We start from the raw sequence: 26,148 nt of genomic DNA on the forward strand, positions 1-26,148 counted from the left end.
AATCACAAAGAGATGGAAGCATAGAGAGTTACATTTGGAATCATTTCTTCAATCTGTTTACCCCTTGAAGAAGCAAAAGGAATCTAAAAGATAAAAATTCAGTAAGATGAAAGTGCAGCCTCAGAGGAAGGAATGGCACAGAAACCAACAAATAATTCCATATGAAATGGTGGGAGTAAGGTAAATATATCTAGGAAGGGAAGTCCGAGAGCAGCCACAGACTGTTGGGCCACCCAAGCCTTCAAGAGAGTTCAGTGTTGTTCTATAGAGCAACGGAGTGGGGGAGCAATTTAATAACCAACAAATGTTCCTCAATAAAACTTCAGAAAGTCACCAAATATTTAAAGCAACATTTCAAACATGAACAATAGTAAATATGCTACAGTTCCAAATGCTTTATGCCTTGCTGGTAACTTTCAGTGCTGATGCTTGGGTGGATCCAAACGGTCTGGAGTGAGGGTGTATCAGGCCACCTGCCTGATCCCAAGGGTTTGGATCAGACTAGTGCTTGTCTGCACTTTTGAGAGGGAGCTATAAATCCATCGTTATTTCTGGAGTGATTTATAACATGAAAGTTTTTGGGCCATGTGTATCTTTCATTTATCCAGTTTAAAAAGCTGTGTCTGTTGTAGACAGGTTTGGCCATTTCAGACAATTTTTGCTTTATGGACGATAACAAGAATTGAGAGAGAAGCCTAAATGCTCCATCTGTATTTTCACTATCTTATACCGAATTTCATAAGATATTCAATTTGTAAGGGAATATGCATCTATAATCTTTATATAATACATGAGTAAGAGAACATAGTCTTTTTCATGCACGCTGTGATTTGTGTATATATGTGTGTGTATATGTATATATATGTACAAAAATCTTACTTTTTGTTGTGTTTTTGTCTCTGAATCTACAGGAATGTTGTGAGGAAATAATATTATACCTAAAAATTCCCACATGCAAATGATGTTATTTATCCAGCACTGAAAACTCACATAGGATATTCCATAACCTTGTCCCCAGGTAATCCAAGAGTCTATAACATACTGCTTTTACAGTCTGCTAGCATGTAAATGTTTCTGTCATTATGTCCATGGAGTTAATAATGTTTTTATACTATTAAAGTAGAGGATTGCTTTGCAGAAAATCACATGGTAGCCACACTATGAACATTTCCACTGCTTACAGAGCAATCTGTTTATTAAAACATTTTCTACCTGTTGAAGTTCCATTAATGAAGCTACGTATTCCAGGGCTTTATAATAGCTGACCACCACAATACTTAAATGCTATTTTTCCTCAGTTCCTAGTGCCCTAGAATAGAGATTCTGTTTAATTACAAAAATAACAATGTTGTCAATGATTAAGTATTCTGATTAGGTATTTCCATTAATAAGATTTAAAATTATTAATGTTTCACATTGGTTTATAGTTCAGTGTTACCATGAAACAAAGAGCCATTGCATTTTGCAATCTGCTGAAAAGAATATCATCCTAAATTGAAAAAAATTCTGAAATATTTTCAGCACTTTTTAAAATTTCAAATATTTACTACGTTATGTTGACTCAGGTGACTTTGCAACTTCAGTTTTTCAGTTTTCTAAGCAACAAATAGAAATGCATCCTGAGTGCTATTTAAAAGCATCCAAAGTTAGGGATTGTTCACAGTGGAAACTGCAACACCTTCTCAGCTATCTGGATGCTACAGAAGCTCAGGAAGTTGGTTCTGCCAGAATTCAGACTAGGGACTGACTATTATATCTGAAACTTTCCATCAGCTCTCAAATAATGCACATCAAAAAAGAGTATTTCAATTCCTAGTAAAATTCCTCTTACCAAAATTTCTAAGGGCCGTGCACTCTTTCAGAAATGTGTTGTGTTCAAAATACAGGTTCTAGAGCAGTGTAAATACTTTGGCTGTAAATGTTTTATTGAAGTACTGTGCAGGTGTAGCCAGCATGTGGATGCAACTTTAGTAGTGTAGAAGGGTCGTGTCCGTCTTCCCCACTGAGGAACTTCACATGTAGAAAGCAACCTTATGATCTCATCACAGTACAGGGCTTGAGCTGATTAAATTAAATCAGTGTAATTAGGCATAACTTTTGTATGTAGACAAATCTTCAGCATTACATGAACACAGACCAAGCATAAACTTGCTCAGTTTACAAAACAGCCTGTTAGCTGCAGCCTACCACACAAATAGGGAGTTGGGTTTTTAAATAAACTTAATGAGTTAATGATGCAGCACTGGATGTGTTAAGGAGGGCAAGATATGTCCCAGGAAAACACTGCGAATATTAACCTTAGGCACCTGAACCAATTTGTTGAGGTTACCTAGGATGATATTTTTGTGGCTAGTTTGCAAAAATAGTAGCAGTAAGGAAATACAGTTTTCTCCAGGTTTTTCCCAAGCTTGTCTTCTATTAGCAGATACCTTTCACTCACCAAAACTTTAAGTTCAAACAAAGGTTCTATAATTCTAGCAATGATTCTTCAGAATATCCGGGGATTACATATAATAGATTGTGAGAATAGCATGAGCAAACAAGGCATCAATAATAACCTTCTAGCATGGTTTTATCTGGATGTACTGAATTACAAGAAAAACAGTTTAGGATTTTTTCCTAAGTCTCGTGGATCACAGGTTGCGTGTTTAAAAGTGGAAAGGGAGTAGCCAGACAAAGGAAAAGAAACAACATAAAAAGCCTTAAGTTTGCATGAGTTTCATTATGCTGAAATCCTGACCTCAAATCAATAAGAAATCCTTTATCTGACACATATTGAGGGATTATAGACTCAACATTTTAGAGGATGTGTTTGAACAGCATTGACATCAAAACCTTCTGAAAACTGCAGGTGGATTATGAGCTGTGTACTGTTTATATCTGTAAGTACAAGCAGCTGAAGAATTATTTCAGTCTATCTATGCTACAGTTTTGCAACTGAGCTACGTTTATTTCTTAGGAAATAATTACTAAGGAGGGTATGTGGGTGGCTGTGTTGGTCAAGTGGTTAAGGCATAGGGACTAGAGAGGTCAGAGTTTTCCTTGCAGTTATGTGAAAGATGGTTTTTGTGTGTGGGGTAAATCAAGACCTCGTTTTGTATCTCTGTTTCTCTGTAGGTACAGCACATGTAGATACAGCAAGGGCATATTGGCAGCACTCGGTGGGCTGCTACAAGATGTGTTTTAATATCTTTGAAAGGTGCATGTAGTTACCTTTAAAGGTACAGTATGGCTCCACTAAGTGTTGAGATTTGAAAGACATTTCATAGTGGGCAATGCTGCTCTTCCAAAAAAGTGGTGTCTCCCAGGAATCTCTGCTTAGTGAATCTGGAAACCACAGTGAAGACATGCTGCTTAAGCAGTTGTGTTTGAGATGGACCAATATAGGCTGCTCTCTGCATTTTCAACTATTCAAACAACTTTGGTTTGCTGTGGACAGTGTTAAAGATGCTGAGTGCTTCAATGCAATAACCATTTATTTGGGTGCTTTGTGATCTGTGTAACTTATCTTAGGACATTTTAAAAAGTGTTTATTGGATCATCTCTTACCATGAAGTGTTTCTTGGATAAGCTCTTACCATATATTCTGTGTTATAAGAACAGGAATAGACACAAATGTGTACCAAATAGAAAAAAGGAACTTGAAAACAGAAGAGAAGGGAAATTACTGCAATGAACAAGCCATTGGGCTATACTGCATGTTATAAACTCAGGGAAATGCTCTAATATTTGATTTAGGAGACACCCATTCCAGAAAGCCTTTTAACAATTTCATTTTAATTTTAACAATTTCAATTTAATTTTAAGAATTTCAGCCCTCTGTTCAGTATTGATGGCCAGCTGTCCCAAAACCGAGAAATGTGGGGGAATTAGACTTTTAAAGAGGAACTTAGAAAATGAATGAATATTTATATGCATGAAGGTTTTCTCCTTGGTATTCAGGAGGAAAAGGTTTTGCATATTGAAAAAACCCTGTGATATACTTCTAGAAGTATGTTTATAATATTCCTAAAATTAGTCTTCTGTTAATTTTCATGTCAAATGCAAAGAGACTTACCAGTGGCAGCAGTCTTGTTAATGCAAATCAGGAGAACTGTGGACTAGTGAAAGTAAAAAAGGAACAGGCCTGGATCTGCTGTTATAATATTCCTTCTGTTTGACAAGTCTATGCATTATATTTCATGTATATATTTCATATATACTTTCTGTTTTAAATGAGCATTCAGAGTGTTCTCCTTGACTGCCACTGAGAAATACATTTAATTCTGTGTTTAAGTGATGTGTCTTATTTTTCTTTTTTTTAATAAATTTTTCAATCTATATTTTCTCGTGTTTCTGTCAGGAAAAATGAAAACTTTCTGCTTTAAGGACTGACAAAGTTCAAACACAATTCATGTGTGATCAGACTTTAAGAGGTAAGTTTTTAGCATGTCCAAGGCTGTGTAAGGGGAACTTATTTGGAGCTGTTTATTGTTCTGGCAACAATAAGAATGACAAAATCTCTACCGGACAGAACAACAAAACGTATAATTTGGTGATAGTTAAAGTAAAATGGTGGGCAAGTATGCTTGCAGAAATACAGCAGAAGAAAAAAGATAGATTACACCTAAAATAAAATCTTACCTTTTGTTGGAAGATTTTTCTGAATTTAGGCAGGTGCAGAATTCTTTCAGGATGTTCGTGGCTCTAGTACATCTCTGTGGAGCTCAGCAGAATAAATCATTTATCTCATCTAGCATCCCTGCTAAACAGTATTGCCTTTATTTAAAACTATCACTTTGTGGTCTCTGCAGCAGCTTGGTGACTCTAATGGTGATACCTGTGCGAGTTTGAAATGGGACAGAGATGTTGGTCAAAGATTACAACACTGAGGTAAGCAGGGGAACTTTGTCTGAAGTCATGTTGAAGGGTGGTGCTAGATCTTGGAAATCTTTGATTTTCCTTTTTCCATGAGTGTTTTGCCCTTCTCTGAGCATACATCTTGTACTAGTGATCAGTTTTGCTTTGACTGCCACAAAACTCGTGTCTTCTTGCATGGAGGCAAGGATTAGGATTAGACAAACAGCCAATGAAAGAGAGCGTTGCACAGACTGGCATAGCAAGAGGTGTGTGAGAAAGACCATGAAGAAACCCAGTTGTATTTTTTTTCTGTGCTGGCCCCTATTAGCTTCTCTTTTAATAGGCACTAATTTCACTTGTGTTAGAAAGCTGAGCATTGTTTTTGCTTTCTGGTTATAAATGTTAAGACACTTACACAAAAAGATATATCTATTATTCAGATAGAACAAAAATATTTAGTTTGTATGATAGGAAATCTGAACAAAGGTTTTGCTTGGGAAAAAAGTTTATAGTAAAATTTATGACCATGCATTATGAGTGTGGTTGAGCAAGGTGTTTTTCTTTTTTTCCAAAGTGTTTGGATTTCTTCAGGAAGTAAAATCATCAGTGTGTATATTCTATGTATGTATTTGTCTTCTTGTGTCTTCATGCATATAAATATACATATATCTATATATCTCTGTAGGAATGCAAATGTATGTGTGTGTAATGTAATGGCTGTGACCATATAGCCATTTTCTTACCTTCTCTTTTCCCCACATTCCACACCTTTATTTAGACATTACATCCTTTCCTCATGCCTTCTGTTTCTCTTGTCTGTTAAACTTTGGACTTTTCAGGATAGAATCTGTCTTTTATTGTGTATCTTTTGTCTATGAGTAGTGCCTGGTAGAATGGGATGCAGTTGTGAGTTGGGCTTGTCTAGTCTTTGGTCATTTTGTATCACAGCTAAAAGGGACTGAATTTATTTTGTTGGGCTGATAAAAATGAATTCTGACTGTTGAACAGTTGAGCAAATGAACAGAGACAACAATCTTTTACATATGTAATGAAATTAACATGCAGACAATGGCTATTTTTTTCTTTGATGGTGGTTTTGTTGTTCTGGGAAAACAATATAATTAATTTTTATCAATAAAATTAATATTTATCATATTAAAAGAACAATGACTTTTAAAGTTATTTATATTTTTTTTGTTGGTGAAAAAAAGTAATGAATTCTAAATTTAAGATTACTTATTTTGAAGCGTGTGATAACATACTGAAGTAAATTAAGTTGCAACATGAAAGGCAAATATGTTGCACAATTTTTTTTTTTTTTTGCAAGCTGCTTTAATGAAGTCTCTGTGTGCAATAGATCCTTGGAAGCAAGGGAGAAATTCATTGATAGTGAAATTGTTTACTTGGCTTATAGAACCACCTTTCCAACTTTAGTTCATAAACTTCTGGTCAGAAAAACCTGCCTGAAAATGTTTTTCTTGGTAAAGGCTAAAATATTAAATTACAGTGCCTACTGGAATTATGTATATCTGTTATTTTTGTATGTTGTGAGTAGCAGATTGGAACCATAACTGTTTCCATTTTAAAGTACAACTTTTCAATGTGTAAATAGGTAAGTACTGTGTTTTAAAATAACTTTGAAATTTTAAGAAAGACACCAAAAGATAGTATGTAACTATATATAATTTAATTGAGAATTCTTAACTTCAAATGCTCATATCTGTAATTCCGGAGAAACATGCAGAGTGTATGTACACTTGCAGGACTTCTAACAGTTGTGCAGGAAAAGAGGTTCTAGTCCAGGACAGTGTGAATAAAAAAATAACCTTCACTGTAGAGCAGTTCTAAATTTGCACATTGCCTATAAACAACTCAGTTCATATTCTTGCATTGTAATTATTTGATTTGTAATCCTGGTGACAATTTAGGATGAAAGAATTTGTTTGGATTACTCTTTGTTTCTCTAATGATTTAACCTTTTATCTGTCTTTCCGCTGGAGAGCTAGGATTTTGGATGAGTTGAAGATGGCTCCAGTCTGTTTAAAAAAAAAAGGCAACCTTGATTTCCAGGGCCCTTTAACTACTTTAAAGTTTTTATAATACTAAAATAAGGCAATTAATACAGTAAGGCAATTTATATTTGCTGTACTGATATGCATTTGCAGATCTTTAATTCACTGTGTTTTGGGGGGGTTTATTGCTTCCTTTTTATGGTACAAAAGCATCTACTCAGGCAAGGACATATTTCTTAAGGTATTACAGGAGATGAGTGACAAGCCAGCAGATTTTAAAAGACTCCTGATCACCCATGAATTTTCCCAGTAACTAACATTCAATAAAGAGGACATTTGATATCATGAACTCATTACAAAAGGAGACCAGTGATTTCTGCCCACTTGTAACAACATTTTAAGGTAAGAAATGTGTTCCTGTTTTGTGATACTATATGTGCTCCATTAAATTAAAGTGGTTGGTTCATAACTGTATTATAGTAAAGTTTCCTGTATGTATATCATAATTTGTTGTGATGGCAGGACTGTGAGGAAGCATGCTGGATTGAACAGCCCTGTGGCACACAGCATGGGATAATTGACGAACATTGCCTGGATCATCTGCTCTGACGACAGCAGTTCCAGGCTGCCCTCAAAGGTACACAGTTGTCTTACCTACACCTACTGATTAAAGAAAGTATTGGTTAAAATCCCCACTCTGTGGAGACTGGCTTAGGCAAGAGTTGTAGTTTCTAGGTTAAACTAATGTACATGGGAAAGACATTCTGTGGTCCTTATATTCTTATTCATGTATCTACTGTTAAGAAAAAACTTGTGCCTCATTGCTTTTTGTTTTGTTTCTTGGGTTTTGTTTTTTTTGTTTTTATAACAATTAAAAAATGCCTTGTTTCTGACAAATTCCCTAAGGATATATATAGAATCTAATGAATCAGATGTTGATTCTAATTAAGTCCATCCACTAAGAGCGGTTGAATCCTTCAGCTGTGCTCCTACAGTTTGAGTTCAATGGACTTGATCTGCTTGACTAACAAAAATCCACTTTTGAGGACTTCTACCAAATATGTATAAACAAAGCTGAGTGGAAAGACATGGGATTTACAGGTGTTTTTGTAGCTGTATCATCAAAGCCCATTTTCCCATCCTCAGGGATGCCATCCTATTCTTCTTCCCCATGCCATGCATTTCTCCCTTCCCAGGTTTCTTTCTGCTTGCTCAAGAAGGCAGAAAGTACAGCAGAGCAATGCTGCTAACAACAACAACAAATCAATATACATCCAAATTGGATTAACCAAACTTTGCTTTTATTATCTCAGCCAGGGCAGGCCAGTAATCAAAGCTTTAAAAGTTGAGTTCCTTACCTTCCCTCTCCTCAATAACTGTACATAGGACCAGAGGACATAACACATGAAACTTTTATTTTTGAGAAACTTTTATTTCTAAAAATCTGTTATCCAATAATTCTCCGAATCTGAAAGTGTATTGATTGCGTGTGAATGACTTTTGCTCTTTTTTCTCTTCTTTGAATTCATCTGATAGCTGATTTCCAGCGTTTTCTCCTTGAAGTATCCTTTACACTGCTCTCCAGTGCTGTCCTCCAGAATGTGGTTGTGTTAACCTTTAACATACCTTGAGTACACTACTTACCTTTAGGACATCTCTTTTTGTGTCTGCAAATAATTTATACTGATTTCCTAAGTTATCAGCAGAAGACAGGGAGTGGGAGCACAAAAGTATGTGTAAATACTGATTTATCCTAGTTAGATTCAAAGACCTGCCTGCTAGTCAATGTATATCTGGGAACAATCCATGTGTCACCTTGTTGTCTGCTAGAATTCTTCATTCTGGGCCTTTTTGGCAAGTATATGGTCAATATAAACTTCTCTAAAGTTTTTTAGGTATTTTCTCCTAAATCAGTGATAGATTTTATCTTTCCTTCCAACTAGTACAATCTTCAATAGGAAAGCTAAACCTACTGACTAATACCTGTTTATTTATGTACTTCCAAATAGCCTATTCTCTTTTAGGAATTAACACACCAATCATTTGTAGCTTCCCTGCAGCTTTTGTCTGCAATTACCAAATTTAGCTTTTACAGAGATTTTTTTCTTAATAATGTTACTGTAGTGAACATATTAGACTTTGTCTGTTTTATTTATAGTGTGAGTGTAATATTAGAAATCTTGTTCTTGACTTTATATTTCCTAAGTATTCTTCTCCTTTCTTTTAAATTTGGTTTTCCAACACTTCATCATGTGTATGTACTTACCCTTACAAAGTTAGTTAGCCAGATAAATCTGTTTGTTCTAAAAACTTACATACCCTCAAGCAAGAAAATATTCATATTTTGTGGGTGTGGAATGGCAGAATTTAGATATTTGCACAGAGAAAAAACGTGCTGTCTTCCACACTATTAATTTTCCAAATGCTAGCTCCTACTATTTTTGGTTTCAGTCTTTTTTCAATCCTTCTCAAACGGTCTCTACCTTGTCTTCTCATCGTCGCAATGAAGGCTTAGAAAGGAGAAATTTGCTCACATGTATGATCTGTGTAGCTCAGGAAGGATTTTTCCTGGCCTGTCACACCCTACAGAAACTCTGCTAGATATCTTTAAGACCATGGGGGCTTTTTCTTGCTTCTTGACCTGTTCAGTGTTTAAGTAAGAATCCTGATTTTATTTCTCTGGTATCTTGGTAATTTAAACTCCATGTACTTACTCATTCTATCTCGGTGTTTTTAGGGGAAGTGCAGAGGTTTTAGGAAGCTTCTAAGCGGTCAGGCTGGCTCCGGCTCTGGGTCCATCACAGCTGGAGTTGATCTAAGTTTGGGCTGCCTTGTCCTCTTCTCTATTGGCTGTGGCTCTGTGTTTCCACCTTCTGCACTGTGCTGGCACTGGCTCTTGTCTGATCCTTCTGTGAGTTGCGCCTTGGAGCAGATCTGGCTGAAAAGTTTTTTTGTTTCTTAGTTATTTTCTTTTTTTTTTTTTTTTTTCCCTTTGTGGAGTTAGCTTACAGACGAGCAGCCTCCCTGGGCTGGCTCCTGCAAACTTACGTGGGTGTTAGTGCTGAGGCAAGGGAAAGAATAGAAAGCCTTGGTTGCTAGACGAAGCTCTGACGACCTGAACTCTTTGTAGATTTAAGGTGCCATCGGATGCCACCCGCAGGTTGCAGTTCCACCTTTTCTCTGGGTTGATCTCCACACCAGCACCCATTCCCTACCGCTGTTCCCCCTGGGGCCAGCACTAGTATTTGTGTGGCTGCACTACTCCAAATCACACCAGACTCCCCTCTCCCTGCCTCCCAAACCCACAGCAGTTGCTTCAGCTGACAGAACATGGAGCCATGTTATGTTACTGCTGGCAGTGAGGATGGAGCAAGAAAAGTAAATATTTTTTTAAAAAAGTAAAAAGTAAAAAAAATAAATGCCAGCCATTAAGCCATGTAAAGTAACCGTGGAATTGCAGCTTGTGAAGTACATATGTAGCGTATAACATTTTACCAATGAACCAACCTGTTTAGCCTTGACATGGCTTTTAAGAAGACTCTTCTTGATTGGAAGATTGTTCTCCCCCACCTCCTCCTCCCACACATAGCTCCCAGTTTGAGTCTTTTTGTAGCCACCTGTAAGCCCTTGTCAATATAAAGTCCAGGTCTGGCATCTTTCATATTCCAGAAATCTGTTACGTGTTTTTACTCATATATGCATGTAATTCCATTTGTATTTACAGAGAAAATCAATAAAGCAATAGGGTTATGAAAAAAAATTACAACTTTAACAGATTTTCATTGAAAAATAATTTCATATGGTTCCCTTAAGTGTGCTGCTAAATTCATAGGGAAGGAATAGGCTGATCTTATTGGCATATGGTGTAAATGATGACTGTCCCTTTAGCCTTTTACACAGGTGATGATCTGCCCCGAGACACCCATTCTGGAGTAGCACACAGCAGGGAATGACTAAAGGTAAACAGTAAGACTAGACAAGAGTCGCAATTATTGTGCAAGTTGGAAGGCATCTCACTTGCCTCAGTCTTTAAAATACTGATATCTAGCCTAAGTGAATTGTTTCTACATCCTTTTTAAGGTGGGAAAAAGGGACAGACTTTTCCAGTGCCAGTTTCTCTTCTCCTTCATGGGCAAACCAGGCAATATTGAAATCTGCTATGGTGATACCTCTCTGTGTGTATGTATTCGATTATAAAGGAATTCTTTATTGAGCACAATTAGCTTAAACTAGACAGCTACTTTTAATTTCCTGAACTTTTATGAGCTATAAACTAAGATTGAGGCTCAATTATCATATGCACAAATTTTTATTCCCTTCAAGTGTGGAAAATCTTTATATGACTGTCAGCTTTTTTGTATTAGCTAACTGCAAATATTTCACCAACTTATTACTTACTCTTTACATAGACAGAACTACACCCATTTTTAAGAAGTTCTGAATTTCTAAGAAATGTAGTGATTTGAACCAGAATGAAATTTTAAGCAAACATCTGACAAAATATATAATCTTTTGGTTTTACATTAAAGAAAAGTCTAAAATAAAATAATGATGGAAACTCTACTGTGTTTTGGCAATAGCTTGCTTATTGAACATAGAGCTATTTATTTAGTCCACTGAATATGTTCATGAAACCTCAGTAAATTTTTGAAGTAAAATTTGCAAGTAGCATAAAACTCTAGCTGGCTAGTAACAGGATATTCTCTGCATAAGTGTGTTTAAAAATAATAATTTAAAAAAAAATCCAGATTTTAAGGAGTAGTATCTCTGCATCAAAAGGGCAGGAGTCGAAATCTAACTGTAAGTGTAAAAGCTGGAAAAGATTGAACATATGTTATTTCCCACCAGCACAATATTAAATGCAATTATTTTCTTTCTGCTAAAGTCTTGAATATATCTTGCAACACAACCTCAAAGAGTCCCCTGCTGCTGTTGATTATAGTGAATCCCACTTCCTGCCACCCAGTAAGTCTTTGCAATTTTCTCTTTTTCGCCACCCTGTGGAGATAAATAATGTATATTAATGTGGAAATATCAACAGTAAAATCTCTTAATATTCTCCAAAAAAAAAAAGCTTCTCTGTAAATCAAAGGATTTGTATCGTTCATTAATTTTTTGAATAAAAAGAAGCAAGTTCCTTATGTAAGGGCTTTGAAAAGTTTGAATCTCACTCTTGGAAAACAAGTGTGCCAAATACTGTTTTAGGAGAGGGATGAATTTTTTCGAATTGAAAAAAGGATTTGGTATAGTTTATTACATTTAAACCACAGATTTTAGTGTTTTCCTTCCTCAGACTCATTAAATAGGCCTCGACAAATCCCTCTTTCACTTCCTTTGACCCAGAACTTTAGGAAGTGTGTCAGAATTTTGTGTCATTTTTCAGGAACTGCTCCCTGTGCTGAACACGACTGTGGAGGATGTTCTATAAAAGGTTTGTCATGTGTGAATGTGATAAAGGTGTGCATTCAAATCTAATACGCTGCTACACCGCACTCAGCTCTCCCCACTTTTGTACATTAAAAAAACCATAAGATAACAAATTTCCTTTGCAACTCTAAGCTCTAGAAAGGACAAGAAAAGCAAAGGCAGAAGCTATGACCCCCTGAATACTGCTTTACAATCGAGGTTGAGGTTTCAGTGCTTAAGTGGAAAATTGCCATACTAAAGAAATGATTGCTTGCTGACTATACAAGTTGGGGATCTGGGGTGTGTGTGACCATACTGATTATAAAGTGCTCTCTTTTTGCTTAACATGTTTTTCCTTTTAATTCCAACTTCCAGGAACATGAGCTCCTTTGATGAACACCGTAAACATTTCCTAAGTTAATTGAAAAAAAACCCCAACCCTATAATGCTAACTTTGGGCATACCTTTCTATTGCTTAAATGAGAAAGCTAATTGAAAGAAATGTTCAAACCAGAAGAGAAGAAAAATTTTTGAAAAAAGGAAAGAAAGAACCTCCCCAGAACAGAATTCTTAGTCACCAACATTTCAGATGGCTGTCTGAGGAGTCTAACCGCTCCATATTATTAAAATACCATCAAATTAAAATAACGGCAAAATACTGAGACAGAGTCAGATTGTATCCCCTCCTCTGTGGTTGTGGCAGGCCAGCAGTCAAGGATCCAGCCAGGAGTGTGATTTCTGTGGGAAGGAGGGGAGGGAGAAGGGAGGATACCTTTTGTGTTTTCTGGGCTGGGGTATGTGGTACTAGAAAAAGTGGGCAGTTGTGAGCTGTGTTTTATTAGCCAGTTTGGTACTTGGCAGTAGTGCAGCACCAGCACAGGCTGTTACTGACTGAGGGAGAAGCTGTTTCCTTCTTTTGTCCCATTCTGCCTTACCAATAACAGCTGCTGGGAAGGTATTTTCCTCATGGTGTTTTGTTGAAAGGTAGACAAAATATTTTCAATTACCCCTTACTGTTAGATTTCTGTGTAAATAATTTGTGTTACGGTAAAAAACCTTCCAAGGCGGGAAGACTGTTTGCTACTTTCAGCCCCAATTCTGTAAACATTTCTATGCATGTTTAGTTTTCACCATGTGAGCAGTATCCATTTGGGTGAAGTTAAGGAGGGCTGTAGCTGCACATTGGAAACTTGACCTACTTTGCATATCATTATGCATGTAGCACAATTTTAGTCCAAGAGAGTGTCCCGGAGTGGGGAAGTCTGAGTTGCGGAAGAGTCCATCGAGGAAATGAAATCTGGCCAACTAATATGAATTAAATATTTTTGTACTTTAGTGTAATATATTCATTCACAACTGGAGAAGTAGTAGGAATAACATAAGCATTAACAAAAATTAGAATTTATTCAGTAGCTGAGGCAGACACCAAAAGCAGCTTGGATGGTGGCAAAACACAGGTGATTTATGAGGGCCTTTTATGATTAGAACTGCAGATTTTGGAATTATTTGACACTTTGCAAAGACAGCTTTGTTTGTTTTGAGAATGTAAATATGATAATAATTCAAAAATTTAAAATGTCAAGTCAGCTATGCATTGTCTTACTTGTACCTGAACATTGTAATAGTAATATTTAAAAATCCTTCTATCAAATGTGATGCAGGATTGTAAGTGTGAAGGCTGAAGCACATTACTAACTTTGAGTATTTCTACACGTTATCTGTTCCATTAACTTAGTTCCTGATACTGCAGAAGTTTAGACGCCCAGAATTATAGAGAGTGAATAATCCTATTAGAGTAAACAGGACTCCTACAAATGTGTGAAGTGAAATGTATGCGTGAAGCAAGTGGGGCTGGGGCTTTTAGTGGGAATCTTGTTATGCATAAATATAATTGGTGTGTGAGGAGTCTCTCATGAATTAAGTCCCCCAACAGGCTCCCTCCATGCAGAGAAACAGGCTAAGATGCAAAGTCCAAAAAGGGTAGGCCCCAGGTTTTTAGGGAAATATGCCCACATTCGCACGCATCTGATAGAAGCAGATATGGATCTGTCTAAATTGAGCTCGACGCAGGCATTCTTAGCATTTTTTCTACTCAAGTGACTTGGTGTAAGTGACTTGTTCAGAAACACTCTGTAGGTTTGTAGCACAGCCAGGAATAGAGCCCACATCTCCTGACTCACAGTTATAGACCAGACTTCTGCTCAAATTTGCGTGAAAACTTAATTGGCCATGTCTCTGTATGAGGAGGAATTTATTAATCTTGCTGCTACCTTACGTTGTTTTGTAATTTTCTTGATATGATCCCATTCAATAAAGGTGTAGAACTGAACGTGAGCTTTCTCTGAGTAGATGCAGAGCATCTGGTTTATACAAATGGTTTCCCACCAAAAAGGAAAACTTGGAACTGTAGATTTTTAATGCACAGATCTTGTGCTGTTGCAATGTTAAGAAGTCCTTGTTGTTATGAATGTGCATTATGAGTATATTGTACACAGTCCTGGTATGCAAATGTGTAGCATTCAGAGAAGTGAAATAATTCTGTGTTATTATTATCTTTGTAAATTGCATCTTAAGAGTTTGTTGAGGACTTTACGACGGCAGTTTTCTATAGTCACAGCTATACAGCACAAAGTGTTTCTTTCATTATTAACAATAACTGAGCCAATGAAAATGCTTTTAAATATACACCAGACAAGCAGTTATCCAGCTCTTCCTTCTTACCATCCACAAACCATCTTTTAGCATCTTATAAACGAGCATGTAAAATAGCTTTGTAAACATCTGCTTTTCATTGTTAATTGTCAGGGAAAACTAGAGATTTAAATGCTTCTTTTGTAGCATTCCTTAATCCTATCAGAAAGGAGGGCTCTAGATGCTTCTCCTTTCTCACTGCAGATAGCTTCCGTAGGCTAGGGGCTTTCTTCTTTTTTCTTTTTAATTTTTTTTTTTTAATATGGGTAGTTTTTATTTACTTACAAACAGCTTGTTTCACATCTCGGTTTGAAAGGTCTTGCACATTCTAGTCTCTGTGGCAACTCAGTAAATTTAAACAAAATATACTATGTAATTATTGATTGCTGTATAAAATGTGTTGAAAATCTAATTTTTTTTTCTCATTACGGTCTGCTCAGTGTTTTCTTTCATATATCAACTATCAGGTTAGGTATTGTATCATACAAATGCAATAAGAAAACAGGAGTATATGTTTCTGCTGCCCTATAACATAAAAAATAATAAGTAAAAAATTCACACTACTACAATACAATTATTATTTTTTTAGAAACACTGCCTTTATTTTGGTTAGCTTTTCTGTTCTAGTAATCAAGTCATTAATGTTGAGTGTGTCTGGCAATGATTTACTTAAGGTAGCATTCATAACACACAGTAGCTGCATTATACAGGAAAAATAAATCTATTCATGTTACATTTCCTACCTTTAAAGCTTTTTTTAAAATCTTGTATTATGGTCCTGAATTTGTAACATTTGACTTTTTGGTTCTCACACACACAAAAGGAACATTGATGATTTAAAACTATTTCATGTTTTATATTTCTTGATCAGGAATAAATCTTTTTTTACATTTTTTTTTCCAAATCTGCTTCATTTGGGAAAAGATACATTTTCACTTAAAGTTTGGATGTTTCCATAGCTTTTGTCTTTAATTTTGGTGTTTTGAAGTCAAAGTCTGCTTAACTAATTCCCCCAGCGCCGTCATTATTTTAGAATAATTTAGATTTCTCCCTGTTTTGTTAATTAAGTAATAATTGAAGAGTACAATTACCTATTAATGTTTTTATTCCTGCTATTCAATATTTACTTCTAGAACTTCCTAAAAGAATTGTTACACGGACCTCAGCATCACTGCATGTAAAATTAATTGAAATGACATATTGTTGCAGTTTCTATGACAACCATATCATGATGCTGATGCTCTCAAAAATTTATAAACTACTATTTCAACTATGCTAATAGCACTGAGTAGAGTTAACATTTATTTACTTAATATTCTTATTAGAATGAAGCTTTCAATACTTCATTTAAAAAAATCAGAAAAAGGTGTATGTCAGTATTTTTCGTTTGTCTGATGTTGGTTTTTTGTGAAGGAATTCTGGTTTTCTATGAGAACCTTTTTAAAATCTAACTCTGCTATGTAACGTTGATGATGAGCTTATTCACTCAAAACAGATAGAATGTATAACACCACTCACAAACTTTTAAATACAACATTCCAAAATAACTCCTACAGTGCAATCCACTGCAAAAACCAGTCTTGGTTTGCTAGTGGAATATTTAAAGGCAATTTATTCCTATTTCTATTGTCCTAGATGTTAAACCTCAAATGCTTGTGACATGAGAGCACTTATTCACTGGCATGACTTACATAAATAAAGTCACAAGCTTAAGTGTCTTCAGGACCAGGCACAGAGTTATAAACCCCTTAAAAATATTTACTTATATTACTGCCTTGTTTTATTGTAAATGTGAAATGTAACTTGAATATTTTTTTCCGTATTAAATACATACCTTTAGTATAATCACGTTATTCCATCAATCTGCAGGCTTTTAGAAGTTAGCTGATTTTAACAGTTTGACAGGGAACTCTATTACTCAGGCAACACTCACGTTGGAATCAATGAGTGTTTTACTTGAGTAAAAAATTTAGGACCAATGTAAGATGCCTTGTTCAAGTTACTTCATAATTATATAGATTGCAACGACTTAAAAAACAGTGAGCTTTGCTCTCCAAACATAGTCATTTTATTCAGTCTAACTTGCACTTATTAAAAAAGTGTGTTTTCTATTCAAAATGCGTGATTCTCATGTATAAGACTTATTGATCATTGATCCAAATAGGAAATAAAACACCTTGATGTTTCAGTCATTTGTCTTAGGAAGATTCCAAAACAGTCGAATCGCATTTACTTCACTTCAGTCTTAAATCTGATATTACACTGGAAAAACGTTTCATATAATCGAATGTTGGAGTACGTTGAGATCATGTCACATTTCAGTTTTACCGGTATGAATGCTTTCAGCAGTTTCTGCCCAACCTTCCTGGTTTACTAAGCTATATTTAAACATGTTTTGAAAGATTTATACAGTGATCTGCTTCTTAGTCAATTTTGTTGCAAGAAGTTACTACTGCATATTTGGGTAAGAAAATGTGAAGTGCCTGAAGAGGAGAGGAGGGAGGACATGGCCATACTACCCATGTGGGATATGCCATGATACTTATAAGCTCCAAATGAAATTGGACAGCTTGAAACAACTCTGTACCCCAACATTTCTTTGCAGACATTTTAACCTCTTGTTATTTTCTAAACTGTTAATCCTTTCTGGCATCATCATTCAGATTCTAAGAAGCATGCACTTTACATGCACAGGACTTGAGCTTCTGGATGAAAAAACTGGCAGTGACATGAGCTTACAGGATAAGGCCATATTGTCACAAACCCAAAGGAACATCTTAAATGCAATTTATGGGTGCACAGTGGTAGTAATATAAAATACAAAATCATTGGCCTATCTTGAGGATTCTTTTATTTCTGTTCATGTGGCATGTATATGTGGCTAAGTGGTAATACATTTATTTGCAGTGTGGGCCAGCCTTCAGGTCAAAGACAGCTTTGTTTATTTATTCTATCCTTCATGGTTGTTTTTCGATATTTTTGTTTGGTTTTATTTGGGTCTTTTTGTTTGTTTGTTTTTATTTTTTTTACTCAGTATTTTGTTTGTAGTGCAATAGCTCAGTCAGGGACTTTGAAAATTGTGCTTTGCTGTGGGGTTATTTTTTATTTGAGGGGGGTGGGTGTATGAAACAAAAATAAACTGATGGAATAATTGCAGTGTTACAATAGAAAATCTGTCCATGCTCTGTTGAATTCCAGCATGTGCTGTCAGAATGGGACGTTGCCAGTGAGAAAATAAAAGCACCGTGGTGTGCTGATAGGGGATTGCAGTCATCATGTTTTAGCAAGGGCTTTTCTGCCCTTGCATCTGTCACTGAGATCCTCAGCAACCTTCATGTTCACCACTGGCCTAGAGCTTACTCTGGGCTGGAATATAAAATAGGGCTGCTGTGGGCTGTAAGGGGGTCCTGTAGCACGAGTCCCCTCCCAGCCCCTCAAACGTGCGTGTGGGTATAGCTCTACCTGACATAGATCTTCCTGTCCTTCCATTCACAAGACAAGTTCTGCTATTCCCAGCTGAAGCTGGGAAAATTGGTATAATATGTGAGGCTACGCAGGTGCACGCTCAAGGAAGAGATGCCTTAGTATGAGTGATGATTGCTTTAAACATCTCTTGCTTGGCTTTGGGTTGCTCCTGAAAGAGTACATTTAAAATCACTGTTAATCTCGAGCTGCTTTTTTTTGTATGTTAGCGGTGTTTTATGGTCATTCTGTTGTACAGAGATGGGAGTAGAAAAATGATTAAGATGACAAACAGGCAAATCCAGCTGTTAGGTGAAATTCCCAGATTAGGAGCAGCAGATGCATTTCAGTGGAAATGTTTGCACCATCCACAGTCATACTACTGTTTTTCTACTCTTAAGCTATACATGAAAAGCATGTATAGCTTAAGAGCAGGTATCCAATCTTGAGGTGATTCCTAATCATAGCTGAATATAATTGCCATTTTTTGGAGCCTGTTATTAGTGTTCTCATGGTTCATCTGCAGAGCTTACTCCGCCAGTGCAACTAGTAGCTAGGAGTTAAGTGACTTCAACCTTGCCGGTGCAGTCAGTGCTTTTCTGGGTGCCAGGATGCCCTGACATGATGGATGCTTTCCAGTAGCTAGGATGCTTTCCACCAGCTGCTAAAAGCCTCCTGAGAGGAACCCCCTTCTGGGTTAAATCTTTTTGTGAGAGGTAAGTGATGTGTTGTGCCCCTATATAAATGGATCTGTCTCCTACAGTAGATCCATTCCCATAGCGTTTGCATGCCTGGAGCGTGCGTAAGAAACACATTGTGCTGAGCCTTGTCCACAACTTTTAGCAGTGTCACCCCAGGTGCTGTCCGTGGGTGGTGACAGCCTAGTCTTCTTTTCTTTTTTCCCATTCCCCTTCCATTAATATAAAACTAACCAAAACCCCAGCCTCAAACTTGAAATCAACCAAAAGACTGGAGAAGGAAAATCTTCCAGGAAAACCCGGGCAGTGCAACTGGCCTGATTTTGGCCGGGGAAGGAGGCTGGGCAGAGGAGCCAGCAGTGCTCCCTGGCACACGCTCCGAGGGGACACTGCCTTCCAGCAGGGGGGTCGGAGGGGTTTTACTGGAGTGGTGCCGGCGGGACGAGCGGGCCGAGATACACTCTGCCCTACTCACCCCGCTCCCCTGGGGAGCGTCCAGCGACGCCGAGACAGGCGAAGGAGGGAGAAAGTCTCGGGGCAGGGGGTTAAAGAAAACACCAGTGCGGGCTTTCTTTTTGTGTATTCCCATCTCCCTCAATTCTCCTTAAATTCTCTCCGTCTTTCTCCGGCCCGTGAGAGCGGGCGGGAGGCAGCGGCGTACCCTGACCCGGAGCCCCGGGGGCTGCGGGCTGCCCGCCCCCCGTCCGCCCTCGGCGGGGTCCCCGCGGCCGCGGCGCGTTCGGCTGCCCCGGGAGCGCAGCGGGCGCTCGGTGCGGGGCCCGCGCCCGCCTCACGGTGGCGCGGTAAGCACATGGACAGGCCCGGGCGCGGGCAGCCGAGAGCGCGCTCCGCTCTGCCTTCATCGGAATCACAGTCCCGCTGATGTTTCGGATAAATCAAACCGCTGCTACAGCGGCGCAGGGACGGGAGGTGCGCGATGCTCCGCGCCGGCGGAAGGTGTTTCAGCCTCCCCGGTCGGCGCAGAGCCCAGCGGCATCGGAGCGAGGGTCTGCGGCATCTGAAGAGCACGGTCTCACCTGGGGTTAGTGTTCCCCTCCCCCTCTCAGTCTCACTCCTCCCCCAGCCCCCCAGGAGAAGTTTGCAAAGAATGTGATGGAGAGTGTAAAGCAGCAGATGACGACGTTAAGCTCCGGCTCGGTTCGGGCACAAGGAGCTGAGCCATAGCCCCGAGCCACCGCCCTCGTTCGCAGAGCAGCGCACCCCTGTCACCCGGGGGTACCCGTGGGGGGACAAACACAATGTAGAGTCATCTTACCTCTGAGCCGAGGGAGCAGCCTGCGAGGCAGGAGCAGGAGCGGCGCGGCTCCTGCCTCCCGCCCCGGCCGGTCCGTCACCGCGCTCCGGCAGCGCCGCCTCGCCCGCCCCGCCGGGCTCCGCTCTCGCCGGGCTCCCCCCGCCCCCGGCGGGCAGTCCCCCGCCTCAGCCCCGCACACATCCGCGACTCAGGGGCAGCGTTTCGAGGCAATCCTTGCCGGTGCAAATCCCCCGAGGCTTCTCTTCGCCAGAGCGTGGAACAAAATTGCCGGTTCCCCTGAGTTTTTGTCAGGCTGTGCTGGCGCTCGGGAGCAGGTAAGGCGGCTGCTGGCTGCCAGCGATCCCCGCTGCACTTGCAGCGAGCAGCAGGAGCCGGTGGAAGTGGGAGTGTGGTCTGCTCTTCATTAGGGAGGGGGGAACGGACCCTGGAGGTGATGCAGTGAAACACTTCTACTCCCTTGCATTGTGTTTGTCACAGATCACGGGCGCTCTGCTTTTATAACATTCACTTCAAGCATTCTCAAACCCAACCGGAATAAGTTCTGATCCTCCCCTTTAGTTTACATTGGGGTTGTCAAAGGATTAAATAAATGAAACTTTATTTGACCGTGGAGTTTACAGACCCTGGGATCCCTGCGCGCTCTGGCCTTATTCTAATTCTATAGCGGTAATTACCCTTCGTTTCTTTAAGTGCAATAGATTTATTGCCTTAGAGACTATGCACAGTTTGATTGAATTATTCATTTTTTTTCTTTGGTGTAGACTGCATCTGGGGACTGATGTGACGTGTAGATTTTTTTTTTCAGGAACAAAGGGAATGTGGAAATGAAAGAGAGAGGGAGAGAGAGGCTGGCAGATGTGATGAGATGCGGTGAAGGTGTATCCAGCTTGGCACTCCCACTCCTCTCTTCTCCTCTCATTGCAGCCCTGGGTGACTCTCAGGCTAACACAAACAGCTTTTCTTCTGCAGCCTGCCCTCTGTCACTGTAAGTACAACAGCCTTCTCTTATCAGCATGCAAATTCCAGCCACTCACTACCTTAGCCTGGTGTTTGCACTTTAGATTTACAGAGGGGACCTTTAAAATGAACTTTCCGAGACAGGAAGGGGTTTTCATGTCGAACTTGCTTTTATTTTCTTTGTAAAAGTTTATGTGGTTTTTCCAGTTCTCTCTTCACCCCCCCCCCCTTTTTTTTTTTTTTAATTTTTTTTTTTTTTTAAACGGCGGGGGCGTGGAGAGGGGAGATTGTTGCTGCGGCATTTCCCTTCACTATCAAGATGATACACAGTTTAAAATGAAATTAAAATCTCCTTGATCCTCTTTCTGCCAAGACAATACATTCTTGTTGGCAGATGACGCTGTAAGGAATTCAGAGTTTTTGTTTTCAGGCAGATCTTTAGCTTTGAGTGTTACAAAATGCAAACGTCCCCTAAATTTGGAGGAGTTCGCCAGAGGTTCTTGTTCTAGGGGAACTCATATCAGGTGATGGGTTTGCTTTTGAAGAAACGTGCAGTCATATGATTCTATCCAGTCTAACAAAACTTTTTCCCAATCGGACGATCAGGCTTTAACTTCTTTTCCTTTAGCTTTCTCTCAGATGCTGTTGATTATTTTGCAAAAGTTTATCCGAACATCTTTAGCAAGCCTATAACAAGCCTTCATTGTCGGACAGTGTCCGCAGAGGGAATTTATAAACGTGCCTTTTAATTGTCCGGCATTAACTGGGGAGAGAGGGCCGTTTAGAAGTGGCTGAATGACTTTTAAAGTGAAATTCCTTGCCCTTTGAATCCAAAACTTCTGAGGCTGTTCCGCCAACTCTCCAGGAGTTGCAGGTTTGCTGCTCAGGTTAAAGATGCGGTACGTACAACTTAGCACACAGACAGGTTGCCTCGCTTGTTGAATATTGCTTTACTTCCACACATTTAATGAGACACACGGCGCAAAATGCCATGACAGCTGTGCACAGGTAAGTGCCCCGACGTGATGTGAGCGCCTGCGGTCCCTTCCCTGTGCAGGGACCCCCAGCAGGTCAGCATCCCTCCTCAACATCTGCCTGCGCTGCCTGCCTTTAGCCTTCATGAAGCCAAAGCAAGGACAGTAATTCCAAACGCGGTTTCTAAACGTGGGGTGACACTACAAGTGAAAGCGTTTTCTTGTTTCTCGGCACGTGTATACGGATCCTCACGGCGGGTGTTCACTTACGCAAACAAAGAGGGAAGCACAATTGTCCCCGTGCAGCGCACACACGCACATTTGCATACAATGCCCAAGGAATCCTCTTCTCCTGCCGCCGAGAAGTTGCCGCTCCCCGGCACTGTGAGTTACATCTGTAACTTAATTGATCACACAGGGGAAGCAACAAGCTGGAGAGCGTTCCTTGCGCTCCGCGTGGGAGCGTGGCCGCATCCCTGCCGTGTCCTGCCCCAACCCAGTGTCATTCCCTGCACTGGAATTTCGGGAGTGCAGCGGGATGCTCCCCCGATTTGGAGCTAGGTGGGCGGTTGGATTTATCTGCTGCCTTAATTATCTCTTGTCCCATTCCCGCTTCGTATTTAATAAGGAAGATGCTACATTTGAGGAGTGGTTGGGATTTTTTTCCCCCTTTCTGTTTCTTGGAAGAAAAAAACTTTCAGTAACAAATTACTGGAGTTGCAGACTGAGGCAGACTATTCGTCCTTGTATTCTGATTTACATCTCTTTTCTTACATAGCTCATTTTAATTTTTTTTCTTTTTGCGCGCCAAAGCTACACTAGTTGCGCAAAAAGTCAAGGTGTTTGCTTTACTTGCAGCAGGTTTAAATGTGTTACAAGGAAAGCGTTAGTGGTCAATCACGGGAATTCTTATAATTAAAGATTAAAAAGGACAGAGAAATATCTCGAAAGACAGCTATATACTGCTGTTAATTCCATACACCGGGTAGCTGCAGCAAGGTGAATACTTTGAATTAGCCGAACGCAGGTGAATGCAAACTCAGTATTTACAATCATACAGTTCCCCCCGTCTCTGAATTTCACTTTTCAGTGTCTTTATTAAAAATGAAAGAGTGCATGGAAATTAGCTACTATACTCTCATCTAGCTAATTTGATTATAAAGCTTTATTAGATGATTATAAAGTTCTATTTCAAGGTGTTTGCTGCTTGCCGAATACGACTTGGTTACTCCTTTTATTGTAGTGGGATTGCCAAAAATATTGTCTAAAACAGGTCCACTATTCCAAGAGGTTCTGACTTACAACTCATTTTCTCTGAACTCGCCTCGAGCGGGGCGATAGCACCTCGGATAGCAAAGGCAGAGGATGCAACGTGCACGACTCCAGCAGTGTGTCGAGTTTTACAGCTTGTTAACAAAATGAAACAGAGCCAGGTCAGATCTGTCCTGTGCCATCGCGTTAATGCTCAATTTTCATCACGTCCTGCTGAAGCCAGGTTCATTCGCAGTGGGGCTGAGTGTGCTTCTGGGTCTAACCTAGTCTGCAAATTTCTACTTGAGAGAGAAGGAAAGCGAAATCAGGCTCTCTCCTCGTCTTTTTGGCCTCTATAAGTTATGAAGCTATTTTAAAATTAAAAAGTTTGTCTGTTACTAACTGTTCCAGGCGCCTTCTGGAAAATGGGGAGAAAGTGCCAAAAATACAGAGATGAATCAACAACTTCTCTCTCTCTCTCATTTTGTGGGCTTGAGGTTGCTTTCCGCACTCCCATCTTAACAACAGTTTAGCCTAGGTGTGAATAATATCAAAAGAGGGAGACGTTCGCTCTGCAGCGCTGTTTGCCCACCTGATCTGTGGGCCCCTGACAGTTTGAAAGACTCTTTTATGTTTACCTTTGGAATGCAAAAATACAGCAGGGAGACTTTCTTAGGTTTGCAGTATTCTGCCACTGGTTGATTTTCTCCTTAGCTCCTTATAGTTTTCCCTTCTTTCTCCCAGATTTTTCTTCCCCCCCCCCCCCCCCCCCGCCCCCAATTAGCACTTCCAAGAGAGCGTGAGTTCCTAAATTGGTATTCAAGCTGATATTCCAATCCTTATCTGTTGCCTTTTGGTAGGCAGAGAGAGGGATATTTATATATTGCCGCTGCTAAAATTTCTCGTCGTCGCCACGAGAATCCCAACTTCAGCTCGAGTCCGTCCTAAATCAGTTTTTCCTCTCCGGCCATACCTGTCTTTCCCCTTTCACTGCACTCACTCGTCACCTTTGTGTTGAATCCATCACTAAATAGTTTGTGGACTCTGAGTGCATTCTCTCCCCTTCCTCTTCCCCGGGTCCCTGTAGCTGGACTCCCATCTCTGGTGTAATTTATACTTCCCATTTCATCTCCCTTTTATTCCCCTCCCCCGGCCGTGCTGTGGGATCGGGCTCTTCAGAGACCCATTTATCAGCTGTCAGTAAGCGCTTGCTGAGTGCTTCCCTCTCGTAGTCCCCGCTCCCTCCCCACGCCGCCAGCCCTTCCCTCCTCCTGCACATCGTCTTTCTCCAGATTTTTTTTTTTTTTTTTTTTTTTTTGTAATTTTATTTTCCTGGTGTGTCCCGTGAGCCGGCGGGACTCTCCGGCGTGTGTGTCCCCACGCAGCGCGGCGGGCGGAGGGAGGGCGGAGGGCGGGCCGGCCCCGTGTGACTCGGCCCCCCCGGCCCCGCGCCGCCCCGGCCCCGCGAACCGGCTCCCCCGGGACCCCCCCGCTCCCCCTCCTCCTTTTCCGGCCCCCGCCCCGCCCTCGCACCCCCTCCCCGGTAACTTTCTAGTACCTTTCCTCACCACTCCGGGCAATCAGTGGTCATTAGCGAGAGCAAGCGGTGTAGGGTTTCATGTGTCTAATGGCCCTGTGAGTGGTGATAGCTGCGCGGGGATGCGGCTGGCAGCCCGCGCCGATTTCACTTTCTGTTTTGTGCTCACTTTCTCCGCAGTTGTTGCTTTCCCCGCTCGCTCCCAGCCTCTCTCTCTCTCTCTCTCTCTCTCTCTCCCTCTCTCTCCCTCCCTTCCCTTCTCCCTCCTCTCTCTCCCTGTGTTGTCTCATCTTGCCTGTGCTGTCTGGGCGGGGGAGCCCTGCCTCCTTTTGCCTTCCTCAGATCAATGCCCTGGCCACTCACTTTCTGATGTTGCACGACGGGAAATGCTTTGAATACTTACGACATGGCCGCTCACATTGATTGCCAAGATTGACAGCAGTAACCATCGCCTTCACTTGTTTCAGGAGGAAAAAAAAAAAAATGAACCTGATTGTAACCAAATCTCCAGGCAACCCATCCGCAAACTTCTAACGATCGGGATCCTGCACATCCATGGCCCGGAGAAACACCAGCAGACTCTAGTTCATTTATTTTATTTTATTTTATTTTACCGAATTACTACCCATTTATTCCTCTCCCCTCCCTCCTCCCCCCCCCTCCCCACCTCCTTCCCTCTATTTTTTTTTTAATGAAAATTACCGAAGCGCGTTGCAAAAAAAAAAAAAAAGGAGGCTCTCCCAGTGCTTTGTGCCACACTGGATCCCGAGGAGGTAACCAGGAAAACCAGCCCTATTGTGTTGTATACCTGTTGTTTGCTGTGGTGTGTAGTGCTGCGTGGCTTGGTGGCGGTGGCGGTGGTTTAATGGGTTTTCGCTGGATTTATGTCGCTTTGCAGGAGAGAATCCGGTTCCCCCTGCGCTGTCTTTAATGGGTTATTAGTTGCAATTGAGTGAAGCAGCAGCGTCCGGAGATAGATCTGTTGTTTAGCTTTTAACATTGCTGAATTCACCCCTTCCCCCCGCCTCCCCCTGCACGATTATTT

The 26,148-nt window shown here is 40.3% G+C and overlaps 1 protein-coding gene and 1 long non-coding RNA gene across 3 annotated transcripts in view; one reads left to right on the forward strand and one right to left on the reverse strand.

Annotated features, from left to right (window-relative positions):
- The first annotated feature begins 20,578 nt into the window (after positions 1-20,578).
- The window catches only part of SOX6 (SRY-box transcription factor 6), a 373,677-nt gene continuing 368,107 nt past the window's right edge, over positions 20,579-26,148 (forward strand). Inside the window, exons 1-2 of one of the 2 annotated variants that reach the window (XM_048307281.1) lie at positions 20,579-20,698; positions 21,190-21,369. The gene's annotated coding sequence lies outside the window, so the exon portion shown is untranslated. Of the gene's footprint in view, positions 20,699-21,189; positions 21,370-25,781; positions 25,877-26,148 lie in introns of those variants that run through there. The other variant, XM_048307282.1, reaches the window with a different exon arrangement.
- LOC125327601 lies at positions 23,463-25,335 on the reverse strand. Its single transcript, XR_007204328.1, has 2 exons — positions 25,125-25,335; positions 23,463-23,865 (listed from the first exon to the last, which is right to left on the reverse strand). It is a non-coding gene; the product is annotated as an uncharacterized LOC125327601 (long non-coding RNA).

The sequence above is a fragment of the Corvus hawaiiensis genome, chromosome 6, assembly GCF_020740725.1.
Source record: "Corvus hawaiiensis isolate bCorHaw1 chromosome 6, bCorHaw1.pri.cur, whole genome shotgun sequence".
In the NCBI taxonomy this organism is placed as follows: Eukaryota; Metazoa; Chordata; class Aves; order Passeriformes; family Corvidae; genus Corvus; species Corvus hawaiiensis.